Genomic DNA, 14311 nt, shown 5'->3' on the forward strand with positions numbered 1-14311 from the left:
GTTAAGTGGGCTGGGCGTGGTGGCTCATGCTTGTAATCTCAACACTTTGGGAGGCTGAGGCAGGAGGATCACTTGAGGCCAGGAGTTTGAGACCAATCTGGGCAACATGGCTAGACCCCCATCTTTTTTAAAAAAAAGATTTGCTTTTTTTCTTTTTAAATTAGCTGGATATGATCACATGTACCCATATTCTCAGCTACTTGAGAGGCTGAGGTGGGAGGATCACATGAGCCCAGGAGGTTGAGGCTGCAGTGAGCTATGTACATACTACTGCACTCCAGCCTGGGAGACCCTGTCTCAAAAAAATAACAATGGAAAAAAATCAAAAGATAAGTATATTTCATGACGTGAAAATTATGTAAAATCCAAATTTCAGTGTTGTCAACAAATAAAGTTGTATTGGCACACAGCCACACTCATTTCATTTGCACATTGTCTATGGCTGCTTTCACACTACACAGGCAGAGTTGCAGAGTTGCAGAGTTGCAAAGGAGACCGTTAGTCTGCAAAACCTGAACTATTTACTCTCTGGCCATTTACAGGTAGGATGCTAATTTTGTTAACTATACCTCACTCACAACTAATTGCTGCTGCTCCCGAATGACACAGCCTAGTCTCTGAAGCAGACAGGCATCATGCTGCTGACCTTTGTGCTGTGAGGGGGGTGTCTTCATTCATAAATTATAGCATCATCATGATTCTGCCTATTTTATTACTATCAGAAGAATCACGCAGCTAATTAGTAAGCATTTAATTAGAAGTCAGAACCAGTGCTGTTAATGGGCATGCTTAATATTCCATCGACAAAATTAACTGCTGACATCAAAGGTGTGTGGTCATTGCCACCTCCAACCCCCGCCCAACATGGCAGCATTTTATGTCTATTTGTTATACATAACTTCCATGTGTAACTTGCATCTTGAAATAATTTAGTTCCGTTGAATCCACTGGGATTGTATTTACTCCTGTCTGTATTAGTTTTCTATTGCTGCCAAAACAAATTACCACAAATTTAGCAGCTTGAAACACCACAAGTTTTCTGTCTCGGAATTTTCCAGGCTAGAAGTCCAGTGGGCTTGACTGGTTCTTCTGTTCCAGGTCTCACAAACTGAAGTCAAGACGGCAGCAGGGCCATATTTTTTTCTGGAAACTCTGCGAAGAACCTGCTTTCAAGTTCTTTCAGGTTATTGGCAGAAAGAGGAGCTGATTTCTGTCAACAATCTCAAGGAGGGTGGTGGTCCCTGCTTCCTGGCTGGCAGTGGGTGGGAGCCTATCTTAAGGCTACGTGATCCCTGCTCCCATTGCTCCTCCATTTTCAAGCCACCAAGGGCATGTCAAACCCATCTCATGCTTCAGATCTTCTCATGACTTCTGCCTCTAGCTGGAGAACAATCTCTCCTTTTAAGGGCTCATGTGATTAGATTGGTTTCTTTTGGGTAATCCAGGATAATCTCCCTATTTTAAGGTGCATAACCTTAACTACACCTCCAAAGTGCCATTTGCCATGTAACTTAACATATTCCGATTCCGGGAATTAGGGCATGGGTGTCTCTTGGGGGCCATTCTGCCTGGCACGCCTTCTCTGGGTTCTGTGTTCCTAACCTGAGTGTCTGCATCTCTGTTTTCTCCTAGAAGACTCTGAAGGATCAGTACTTGGCCCTAGGGACTGCACTTGCTTTTCCACTTTGGGAGCCCGCAGAAACACTACCCTTTGGTAGTCTCTTTCTATTGCAGAGTTGGCATTTCAAGTTAATTTTTCATGGATGTATCACCATGTTATTCCCATGCAACACAATTAAATGACCCCAGCCACCACAGCTGAAAGCATTTATACTTAGTTATTTCATACAGCTGTGTTAGAAAACCGCTGCATACGTCAACTGTGATATAAATGTACCCTGCTAGAGTTGGGCTGTTAACAGCCTGCTTAGACTGATGCTGCGGCCACCAAAAAAGGTCTGTGTGCATCTTGGTTGCCCATCTTCTTTCTCCGAAAGGCAAGAGCCAGGGAGTCAGACTGGAACACCTTGCCACTCTGAAGTTTAGAATACATCCATTTTCATGACTGCTCAAATTAAAGGTAAATTGTCACTTTGCTGTGCACTGTAATGTTTCTGGTTACCCTTGTAAATCTGGTTGACCTCCATGTTTGGAAGAATTCCTTACATTTGATCCAAATGTAAGAAAACTTGAAGCATTTTGGAAGTTCAGGCTGAGTTATAGCTGCATTTTGGAAATGCTAAGTACCTGATAACTAAAGGGAAATTCCAGCAGAGTGGAAGGGGAAGTAGGGATGGGGAATAATCTTTTTGTTCACTGGCCATGATCCTGGCACAGAGACCCTCAGAGTGCAGACTAGGACTTCTTAAACACTAGCATGCTCATGAATCGCCTAAGATCTTAACATTCACATTCTAATTATAGGGTCTGAGATGAGGCCTGAAATTTCATATTTCTAACCACTTCCCAGATGACGCAAGCTCTGTGAGTCTGTGGGCCACACTTTGAGTGGTAAGAATTTAGAGAATTTAGACTACGAACAAAATGAATCAATTTCTTCCCAAAGGGTTATTTTTTTCACACTAACTATTATATCTAGGTTAAATATATTCATATTACTGGCAAAGTCAAAGAGCTCAGCTTTCCTTTCCTTGCTAGGTATTAGGATTTAAGTATAACTTTAAGGATGCTGCATTTCCTCAGCACAGGAAGAACAACCACGAAGAATGCCATTAGTTCTAATCAACTCAAACCTGATTAAAGAGAATAATGTAATTTAAAGTGAAAATTTTGATTCAAATAGGTTCTTGATGGCAAGATTAGCATAAGAAGATAATTTCTTTAAAATATCTTAACTATAGCTGGAGAACAAGACAATGTGGTTTAATGATTTTTGTTGATGGGGAGACATTTAGGGCCTGAACTAAAATATTCTCTTCCTTCATTCCCTCCTCTGCATCTCATTTAAGCCCCCTAGAATTCTTTGGAAAGCCTGGAGACATGCTCGCTTTTATCATATTGGGAGCTGGTCCATGAAGTATGAATGTGAAATTTCAGCATTTGTGTAACTGCCAGCAGGTGTGGTCTGAATGTGTAGTGCAGCCTCCACTTTCGGATTTCAGGAAAGAGCTAATTCCTCGGTAATGCTCTGTGATGCTTGAAGCTTGGCGTGAAGGCTGGGCATTCCCGGGGAGGGAACTGCCTGTCAGTGGTCCTGATTTTCTGTCTGCTGGCAAGGCTGGATCCAAACAAGCTTCCTCCTTCCCCTTTTTGCAGTCAACTGCAAATCCTGAATGAAGGTAGACAGAGGCAACACCCAAGAGGCTGACACCATGTCTTTCACCTTCCAAGATCAAAGGATTTAAGAGTGCTACTAAAGCACTGTAATTCGATTTATATGAGATCCTGAATCACCAAGATTAGGCTTGGTTATCATGAAAATGGAGGAATTATCTTCTCAGGGGTTTGTCATCCTGTCAGTCAGCTGATTTGCCTGGTTGACAGGAAAGGCCCCAAGGGAACTCCATGTGATTCTGCTGGGGAATATGAAGCCCAGTATCGAATGAAGAGTGCCCTGTCTCTGCTGCTGGGATTGCACTGTGGTTTAGCGGGAAATGTTCCTAGGCTTCAGTTTTATGTTCTCACCTCTAGTATTGCCAGGGGCAGCCACTTGCTGTTTTCATAGGATGGAGGTCCCCTGCAAATGCTGGTAAATGCACTGCAGTGTTTAATTAGGAAGAAGTATGCACAAACTTCGTTTGGTGTGTGGCATATAAAGAAGAGAAGGTAAAGCATCTCTGTCAACAAAGAATTCAAAGTGTAAGAACTCCTGGCTGCCTTCAGCCTGACAGAAAGTGTCTTATCATCTGTGTCTGCTCTGCAGCATGGTGGTCAACAGTGCAGGCTTTAGAGAGAATCAGTCTGATTTCTGATACCTGCCCTACTACCTACTCATTGTGTCACTGAGCAAATTTTAATTCCATTGTGCCTCAATTTCATTGGGAAGAGTAGTACTGTACTTTATAGGGTTTTCATTAGATTAAATAAGTTTACAGCTCTGAAGTGATTAGAACAGTGCATAGCATTTATAAGTCTGCCAGGAAGGTTAGCTCTTATTCAGGTGCTCAGAGAACCCGAGGTAATAGCAGGGAAATCAGAAGACATGGGTTCAAATTCTGACTTTTTCATAGATTTAGGTCTATCACAGTGTCTCTGACATTCTTTGTAAGACAGGGACTGTAATATCTGTCTCCCATGGTTTTAGTTAAGCTAAAATAACAGTTTATGTGAAAGAGTCCAGCAATAAATCATCACTCAGGGACAGATGGTTGGAGTCTTACTTATTATAGCAAATATGTTGTCCTAAAAGGTATTAAATTAACTGATAGCAAGCAAACTAGATTTTTATGTAAATTAGAAATCTATTTGCAGGCAAGTATCCATTATGAATTATGGAAGGGATACAATTTTCCTCTATTTGGTTCTAATCCTTTCATTTTGATTAGATTAAGTTATAATCCTGACAGTGACATTTATTGAGTGCTTTTTACTTTATCTCATCAGTCCTTGGTACACTCTGGCAATATTATGGTAGATAGTATTATGATCCCTGTTATACTGCATGTTGGAAATATGTGGCTCAGAGAGGTTAAGTAACTTACCTAAGGTCACACAGCTACAAAGAAGCAGAGGCAATGCTGTAGCCTACTCCTCTTTGACTCCCGAAAAAAAGTGCTCTTTATAACTATGGTGTTTTCTCTTCTCTACATCAAGTCAAATCTCATGGTCTCTTAGAGCAATTTTTGTCATGACAGTTCAAATTATAGATCAGATCTTAGTTTTAGTTCAAAGGCAGAAGCAGTCTAACTTCAAAGTTAGAAGTAATCAAATGAGAAGAAAAACAAACAGCCATAAAAATCCGACGTTGGCCCATTTCTGCCACCAACATGCCATAAGACTGATCATTGTTTTCCAGTCTTGAAATATCTTCTCCCCAAATCAGAGGCAGCTGCACAGTTTTGTTATAGGAGAGGCTTCTGGACAATATTGAGTCGAAAGGGGAGAGTGGTGGTTGATGCTCTTGCCTTGAGTGTAAATTTGCCAAGCAAGCATATAGTTTGTATTACAATACTATGCTTGCTAGGTGGTTTGGCGGGCTTCATAGAGATTTTGGAGGCTAAAGCCCTCCTGCACATCACAGTCTTATACCTTTGACTCAGTTTCTGCTAACAATAACCAAAGTATATAAGGATGTGATACTTTACTGCACTGTGTGGCCAGTATTTAGTAGTGTTACTAGAGTAAACCAAACCACAAAAAACAGTTCTATTCTAAAAAAACTCTGTATTTTACAGTGGCCTGGTCAGGAAAGTTAATCTGTTTTTGCTTAGCAAGTTGTACTAGGAGATTTCACAGTTTAGTTCATTGCTTTTATAAACAGTGTTTTCCTTCCTCTCTCTGAATAGGTCTTTTTTTGTAAGGAAATTGGAGCTATCAATCTATCCAGTGTAATTTCATCCTTTTCCATCAGATGATCTCTACTAATGAATCAGGAAGCCCGTGTGTGGGCTGGGAGACGGGAGGGAACTGAGAAGATATAGAACGAGGAAATGTAAGCAGCACTGCCAGTGATGCTCATGCAGCGAAGATATGCCCCACCGTCACTGTTATTGCCTCTCTGTCTCACACTTCTTTAAAAGCTAATTCTTGGAATCCTTGGTGGAACCCTGCGAGTCCCTCTTCTCTCACCTCCCTTCCATGCCAATTACATGTAACAGACTACTTGCTTGGCTATGCACTTGACTAAGACTGTTCAACTACAGGTCACTAAAGACATGCCATCAAGGGATTGCACAACCTCATAGGAGAATATGTGACACAGAGTAGGGGCTGAGAAGCCTACTGGAAGACCAGATTGGAAGATAGTTGAGAGGGAGAAAAAAAAGAAATGAACAAGCTATGGAATAAGAAGTAAGTTAAAAGGGCAAAGACACATGGGCCGTATGTCAGTATTTCCTTGCTGCTCTTCTCACCAGCTCTGAGACTGTGGCCAGCTTAGCCTTTGTGTTCCTATCTGCAAAATGGGATAATAATAATGCCAATCTCCTATTACTGTAAGTATTGAGTGATAAAATGGATGGAAAGCAATTAGCACTTAGCACTTTTGTTCATTCACTATTAGAATTATCCCTTTCCCCCACCATCATTGAGTCCAGTCTCTGCCATTCAGAACTCTGTAAGGGATCATTTACGATCCAATGACCTTTGAAATGGGTCAGGACCTATTCTTCTCTCCTTTCTTCTTTTTTCTCTTTATTTTTATCTTTCACATTTCAGTGAAACTAGAGTGAGCACCCTAAAGTTTTCCCCTGTGGCTCTATGGAAACTCACAAAAGATTGGGAAACTACCACGAAGTGAAGGCTTTTCACTCTCTAATCCCAGGAGCTCTTTCCACCTAGGACACCGACCACCGGGCTTCATAAGTGTTGCTGATTCTTTGACCTCTCTCTAAAAATAACTACATGATGGTCTCTTCTTCACAGCTCAAGGTAAAGCCCCTCTTGTAGAAGCTGGGTTCTTCTTCTAATTAGCATTTCTACTTGTGTAGTTTTCTTGTATAAGACAAACAAATATTTTTAAGCTGGCCATAAAGTTGGAACTGCCATCTAATTTCTGCCTCTGAAACAAAAATCGCACAAGCCGGCAGTGCGCCCAAACCACTATGAAATCCAGTCTCAATCAAGTCAGACTCTTTTGTAACTGGAAAAAACTCAGAAGCCATTTAGTGCCATTTTCTCAATTTTATGGTTGAAGAAATTATATTGGAGAGGTTAGATGACCTGCTAAGCATGTAGTTATTCCAGAAGAGCCTGAAACCTTTCCTACTACATTGCATTGTTTTCCATCCTCAAATGGAAAAACTAAAACACCCTTCTCACCTTGAGAGGATCGATGCCTGAAGGAATTGCTTCCAAGCATTTCAGACAGTATTAAATCTGTCACTCAACTTATGTAGATCACTGTGACTTCCTTGAATTTTCATTATTGGCTTCCAGGCACATGCAGTGTGCTTAAATCATCACCTATAAAGCTCCTTCTTTCTACCTCCAGTGATGGCATGGGTTGATAATATGAATTGATTTTTACAATTTTAGATACTTCTATGGTTAACAAATCCATCGTGATAATAAAGGAAGCTAGAACTATTGGTAGTAGGTCCCCGACCTTGGAAACTGATGAACACATCTTCCCAAGCTTGATTTTGGCTGCATCTGAGAAGAACCCTGGGCTGCAAAACTCCTGGGTCTGACCCAACATGCTCTACCACCCACAGCAACAGCACAGAAATATAACCAGCAGGATGTCTATTGATTACACATCCACAAGTTACATTACTGATTACCTACTCCTCAACCTTCAGGCAGGCAAACACGTTTTAGGCTCTCATGAAGTCATTTATTTTCACGCTTCTTAATATTTCACATTTTCTTCCCTTGGTTTTAGACTTTTCTACCTCTGGCTGTGAGGTTTGCCTTTTGTATTATTTGCCCAACAGAGCCTCCTTAACCTGGTCTCTTTTCTGCCTGTCACCCAGATATTCTGCTGAATTACTCTTGCGGATAGGAGTATGCTCTTTCCTAAGGAGGGTTGTGCAGGAGTACAAGGGAATCTGTAACTTCATCTGAGTTTGGCTTCTCAGGCTTCATGATCACTGAGTAGAGCAGTCATTTGGAACCCATTCTGGTTGTTTCCTAAAGTCACCAAGGAAGCTTTGAAAAATGCAGGTGCCAGGCCCACCAGAGACCAGTGAAACACGATTTCAAGGGAGAGGGCATGACGTTGGTCTATTTATTGAGTTCCCCAAGCTAATCTAATGGGCAGCCAGGGTTGAGAGCTACTCACCTGGAAATTTCCTGTAGCAGACAATAAAACTAAAAATAGAAATATGGAATGGAAACCCAAAAAGATTAAACAGGTGGCACGATGTCAAGTAAAGGAGAACTGATAGCAGAGAAGGGGGAACAGGGTGCGTGTCAGTATGTCGTGGATTTTTTTTTTTTTTACTGTCTTTTCAGGAGTCGTTGGTCAAATGCATCATTGCATGATTCTAGCATTGTAGCCCAAGATGGTATGGTGGTGACCCTGATTTGTGATAAAGAGGCTTTTTGGCCTTGTTAGGCAAGAAACAAAGGAACAAAGTGGTGTGTGGTTTGTTTAGTGGACAGTGACCATTACTGTGATTCCAGTTTATGCTTGCTGAAGTGAGCCTATTATTTTTATATTGGTCTTCCCATAAGACAGCAACTTCTCTAATAATGGAAACGTGCCTGTGCCAGACACACAGCAGGAGCTAAATATGTGCTTGTAAAACAAATCAAGCAGGAATGAATAAGCGAACAGCTGAATTACACCTATGGGCCAATCCTCTGTTTTGTTGATTTTTTTTTTCTTTATTATGGTCATCAGTGATCTGATGTCAGGGCATATTGTGGAAGTGAAGCAGCCCAAATCCTGTCTTCTCAGAGTGAAATCCTCTAGAAAGTTATGACTTAGTCATTTTTAAGAAAATGCTGCTTTCGGTGGATATCTGTAGTAATACTCAGTCCAGTGGTGCTGGAAACACTGATGCTGAGCAATATTGATTTTTTTAGAAACTTCATTAAAATTTTTATTTTTAAGCTTTACAAAATCAGATCATAATAGGAGACTACAAGAAAGTCTACGAAGTGACTCATGATAAAAAATGTATTAGGAAAAAAGGGTTTAATTATAGTTTATAAACTATTGATGTTACATTATGGTTGGTTTTAACATAGCCAATAGACTCTTCATGATTTTGATGAAAAACTTTATCTTCTAGACCTAAGATCTTTTAAATTATGCTATTATCAGCTAATCAATTAATTCAATTTTATAGTAAAAGTGTTACAGAACCAGTCTTAGGAAAATGGTATAAAAGTAAAAGAAGTTGGTCTTCAGTGCCCTCTCCAGCCATAATCTTGTAACTCACATGATAAGTGTTCATACTATGCACATCTTTGTAGGTATTGGGAGAGGAGGTATGTGTGTAGGGGGCCGAGAACATGAGTAAAGGGACGATGAGAATTTTGAAAATGGAAGCAAAAGTGCAGATCAAGCACTTGCTGCCTTGTATAATTATGGCATTGATGAAACCGCCCCAAATTCCCTCTTTACAATCCACTAAAATGTTACTGGATGGAAGATCAAAGTACCATATATATGCTTTAATTTGGGAATGATTATTTTGGTGTTAATGGTTCCACAGTTGATAATAGACTTGTTCTCTACCTGTAGATGCATTCGTATTTTCTCATCCCTAAAGTTCCATTTTACAAAGCACCTCACAATATACTTATTTTTTCTGTCACTATCCAGGTGAGCTAAATCACATTCATATAATTAGTTCTTTACTGTCTATTCAAGGGAGAGATATGTATTGTGTGTTTGTGTGTTAGGCAAAAGAAATAGGCCTTCTAGATGTTCTGACTTTCACCTTCTTTCCTTGCTTAGTTACTCTCATTACTAAGGCTTCCAGTCCTTTTACCCTTTGTTTTTATATCACGTTAAATTAGACACCAATGAAACTAGATAACTTTGGATCTCCTTAAGCCATCTGAAGGCCATGAGTGTATGATGACCAAACACCAGAATCTGGGGACAGACTGTCTAGATTTGAATCTTGACAATGCTTCTTCCTAGCAGCATGACCTTGGGCAGGCTACTTAACTAAGACTCAGTTTCCTCATCTGTAAAATGAATACAGTCATATTACCTACCTCATAGGCTAGTCATGAGGATCAATAACATACTGTATATAAAATAACACATGTAAGTGCCTAGGATAAGTGAGGAGCTAGATGGTTGTTAAGTACTAACTGCAGTGCCAGGAATTTCATAGGAAGCCATAACAGCTACACATGTGTGCCTTCATAAGCCAGAAACACTTATTCAGTGAATTGTCAACTACTTATTAAACATGTCCTCTGAACATAGGACTGTGCTAAGCTCAGCTCAGGATTTGAATTGAACCTTGAAGTTTCATTAAGTAGGATTTAGTTAAGTGGAGAGGAAGAATGATCGATGTTGTTCAGTATGGTAGGTGGCCTCTAGCTAAGTGTAGCTACTCAGCACTCAAAATGTGGCCCATCTGCATTGAACTATGCTGCCAGCATAGAATACGCAGCTGATTTTAGAAACTTAATGCAAAAGGAGAAAATGTAAAATATCTCATTAATAATTTTATATGGATTATATGTCAGACTGATATAGTTTTGGATATATTGTATTAAATGAAATATATTATTACAATTTATTTTACTTATTTCTTTTTACTTTTTAAAAAGATGACTATTAGAAAATTTAAAATGGCATATGTGGCTTCTATTGAATTTCTAGTAGGCAGCACTGTTTTAGATGGCGCAGCTCATCCATCATTAAAAAGAACACAGAGGCGCAGGGAGTGAGCACGGTTTGTGGACTCACACAGCTTACAGTCTAGGAAGGGGACACAGTACCTTACATGACTGGGTTCATAACTTGTGGAGTTTGAGCTCATCCGTATCATTTGCACTCAGTGGTGGAAGTTGGAGGCAGGATAGTAGCAACAGTGACTGTCACCCACCGAAAGCCCGCCTGCACAACAGAAGAATTTTCCTAACCAGTTTAGAGAACTTAACAGCAAGTTTTGTTTGTCTTCTGCAAAATTGGATATCAAAATAGTAAAATCAGGGTAAAACTGCTCACTGCTCCTTCTGCAATCTTCAGAGCTTCTTTGTTCAGAGAAAAAATTCTTGCACTGGTTGTGTAATATTTTGGCCAATGTAGTTGAGACATATTTTGTAGTACTTTGTTGAAATAATATCAGATGTGAAATAAGCCAGCGTATAGAGGACTCGAAACAAGAATTAAAAAGGCACACTTTAAAGCTTTTAGCCTTGTCAAGAAATAGTTATTTTGACTTTCAGATAGATAGCTTTTGAGCCTGCCAAGTAAAGGAAACGAAATTTAAACTATCTACCAGAGCTTTATTTTTCTTCTCATACATGCCAAATTTGAAGTGGCTGTTCTGCCTTCCAGTGAAGAGCATGCTCTCATGGTGTTCCACGTCTGCACAGTGGGTGCTTTCCATGCACTCTTTCCACACAAAGTCAAAACCATACAATATCTTGCACCTTCATTTTTGGAAATAGAGAAAGGAAGGATGGAAAGAAGGGTGGAAAGAAGAAAGTGGCCATTATAGAACTTCTTGTATGTGCCAGGTCCTGTGCTAGATATCAGCATGTGTCACTGAGGAGGTATGGGATGGGCTAGAATTCTCTGGTAAGTAATTTAAGGTGTGAAACTAACAAATATCATCCCAGGACATCTGTGACAGTATGGCACACCTCAGACTCTGCATCAACCCCTAATCTAGACTAAAACCACATAGTGTTTACCTTAAGGGTTCTTTTTGCCCATTTTGTATGTCTGACTCATGGAGTGGCCTGAAATCTGCATATGCCATTAAGAGCACTCCATGGGGTGGAGTGTGGGCCAGTCACTCTGCTGAGGTGTGTTGGCTTACCTTTTGATGAGGATGCAGAGCTCATATTTGTGGCCTACTCATCATTTCCTTCCAAGCTTGTATCATTTTTTATCGTTGCTAGGTTTTCCTTCTGGAAAATTATCTTTAATTCATGAATTCATAATGGAAAGTATGGAGACACTTGAACACTTCCCATCCAGATCTCATTTTGGAAGACTACTGGACTTATACGTGAACAAGGGAAAATACATCAGATAGACCCATTTCTCTTTACTCTGAGCAAAGGCTTGTAGAGAAAAGTTGTAAGGAAAACACCACCCCGTACTCAAGGAAAATATGAACCCTTCAAAAATGCACAGAAAGAGAGTTTAAACTTTTCTAGAATGTTCCCAGCAATTTGAAATTGGTTTAAGTGGGACAAATCAAAGCAAATAACCTTTGCTTGTCAATAGGTTATAGTGCTTTGCAACATCTGGGAAAAGAATGCCCCTTCATTAATTGAATTGAATATGCAGTGAATAAGTAATGATAACATTATGATCAGCAACCTAGATCTGTACATAAAATGCCATGTTCTTTGAAAGAGAGTTTTGTGCTGTATATGAACCAATTGCTTTCATACTCTGAAAACAATAATTCATACCAAAAACTTAATTACCCATGTGCACTGTAACTATGCCAACCACATTAAACCCGGATTTTTGAAAAGGTCACACCCCCCTTCTCTTTAGATAAATGCTAACTGGAAATAAAGTAGCATTTTTGTTTTGCTTTGCCCTGAATTGTGCTGCTGAGTGATATTAACTGGTTGTTTACTAGATTTCTATCCTATACTATTTATCCCGTCCTGACAATGCAGGCTGGGTCTTTACAATAAATGGGAAAGAAATAAAGGATGAAAATTCATTCAACTTGCAATGTAATGTGTGGCACCACATACTGGAGCCCCAAAGTATCACGACCATTCCTCCTGTAGCTTTAGGACAAGCTTTGCAAAATTGGAGCTGCCTTATTGGAAAGCCTACATGTTTGTCTGTGGTACATAAACATAGCCTCAGACTAGCATCTTATTTGAAGAAGTCTGGTTATAAAGTGGATAGCCATCACTTTAATTGTCAATTTAATATGCATCAAGTGTTTTATTGGATATCAATTGTATTCTCTTACAATTTAATTTTGATTTGTTGAGAACAACTTTCCCTGTGCCAGGTGGTTACTGAATTGTTCATGTACTTTATCTCATTTAGTCCTTGCCGAAGCCTGTGAGCTTGTTTCTCTTGCTTTGCAAATAACGAAACTGATATTTAGAGAAACCGAATGACTTGACCAAACGAAATGAAAGTGAGGACTCAAGTCTAGGTCGGCTGACTCCAAGTCTGGTGTTAGGCACGTTGACTTTCCGTATTCCAAGAGTCTACGCTGAAGGATGGAGAAAAGAATGCCCCAGATTGTAGTAAAGAAAAGCAAACAGTGCCAGAGTTTCCTATACAATCATCTTTTCAGAAATTAGAGACATTATATTTGTGATCTCTATGGAATATAATTGAGCCACAGCTCCATGATGCGGCCCATTTCCAATGAGCACTTGGAAGAGCCCTAACCAATGCCACACCAGTGATGACCATCTCCACTATGCAATGATGCAAAATCCTAGGTCCTATCTCCAGCTTAAGAACCCTGTACCATGGAGGCAGACATTCATCCCCAGAAGCTGGCATTTTATGGCCTGAGTATATATACTAGGTCTCTACTGCTTGTCATTTTACAGGCTCCTTATAGACCATATATTCTGTGGTTGGAATCCCCTGGTGTCAGCTGCTCCCGAACTCTTCACATGAGCAGCTATGAGATGGCAGTAGTGCATTTTATGCTCTCAAGTGCATGATTTTTTAAATATATCACAGCCTCAATCCTGCCTTAGCTAGGCATAGTAACAAATCTGCTGTCTTCCTGTACTGCTAAAGGCAGACCCAGAGAAAGTATTATATATAGTTCACTTTTATTCACTTGGCTTAGCTCTTAGTGATATCAGAGCTACCGGGCTCCTATTTCAAAGTAACTTATGGGTGGCTGTGTTCTTCTGGAGCTTCAGAGGGGCACAGGACCACTCTAAATTCTGTTAGCTAAAGTGCCTGGTGACCTCACAATGGAACTGAATTATGTTCTGATGCTTTTTGCCAGTCTTTAAGTACTCATGAATTAAACCACACCTACTTTAGGATGAAACTTCAAATGGAAACATCAGTGATTCTCCTACCTTTACCAATTTTAGATACCGATCCATCAGTATCTAAATTTCTTGATTAGTAAATGACAGATGGTATTGGTGAGTCTTCCCAGCTGTGGTCATTAATATTTAACACATATTCTGTACAATACATTACAGGTTACAGAATGGTATGTTAGGCCACCTGCCACTGAAATGGCAATTGATGATCTTTTTCTCTTCAGTTTTTCATTAGTGTCGTCAGAAGAATATTTCACCTTCATTTTAAAACACGGATGAAAGATTCACCATGTTGAGTTAGAGAGTGTTTTGGGAGTGTGAATCAACTGTATTTTTACTATTATTTGATGTTTATTCAAGTTTAATAAATGTCAAGATACATATATACATATATGCTGATACGGGTTTATCAGAAATACTATATATGCTTAAATATATAATATTTTCAAATATAATATATAAATTTTATATGTTAGTTCTGTTTGAATTATATTTTACTTTGTATATTTGTATTTTTACTTACAGATATTTAGTGCTT

At 39.6% G+C, this 14311-nt stretch overlaps 1 protein-coding gene and 1 long non-coding RNA gene across 2 annotated transcripts in view; both read left to right on the forward strand.

Annotated features, from left to right (window-relative positions):
• The window catches only part of KCNB2 (potassium voltage-gated channel subfamily B member 2), a 488419-nt gene that overhangs the window by 100417 nt on the left and 373691 nt on the right, over positions 1–14311 (forward strand). The window lies entirely within an intron of this gene.
• Positions 256–14160, forward strand: LOC110743964. Its single transcript, XR_002523848.2, has 2 exons — positions 256–13872; positions 13998–14160. It is a non-coding gene; the product is annotated as an uncharacterized LOC110743964 (long non-coding RNA).

Source organism: Papio anubis, chromosome 8 (genome assembly GCF_008728515.1).
Source record: "Papio anubis isolate 15944 chromosome 8, Panubis1.0, whole genome shotgun sequence".
Lineage (NCBI taxonomy): Eukaryota > Metazoa > Chordata > Mammalia > Primates > Cercopithecidae > Papio > Papio anubis.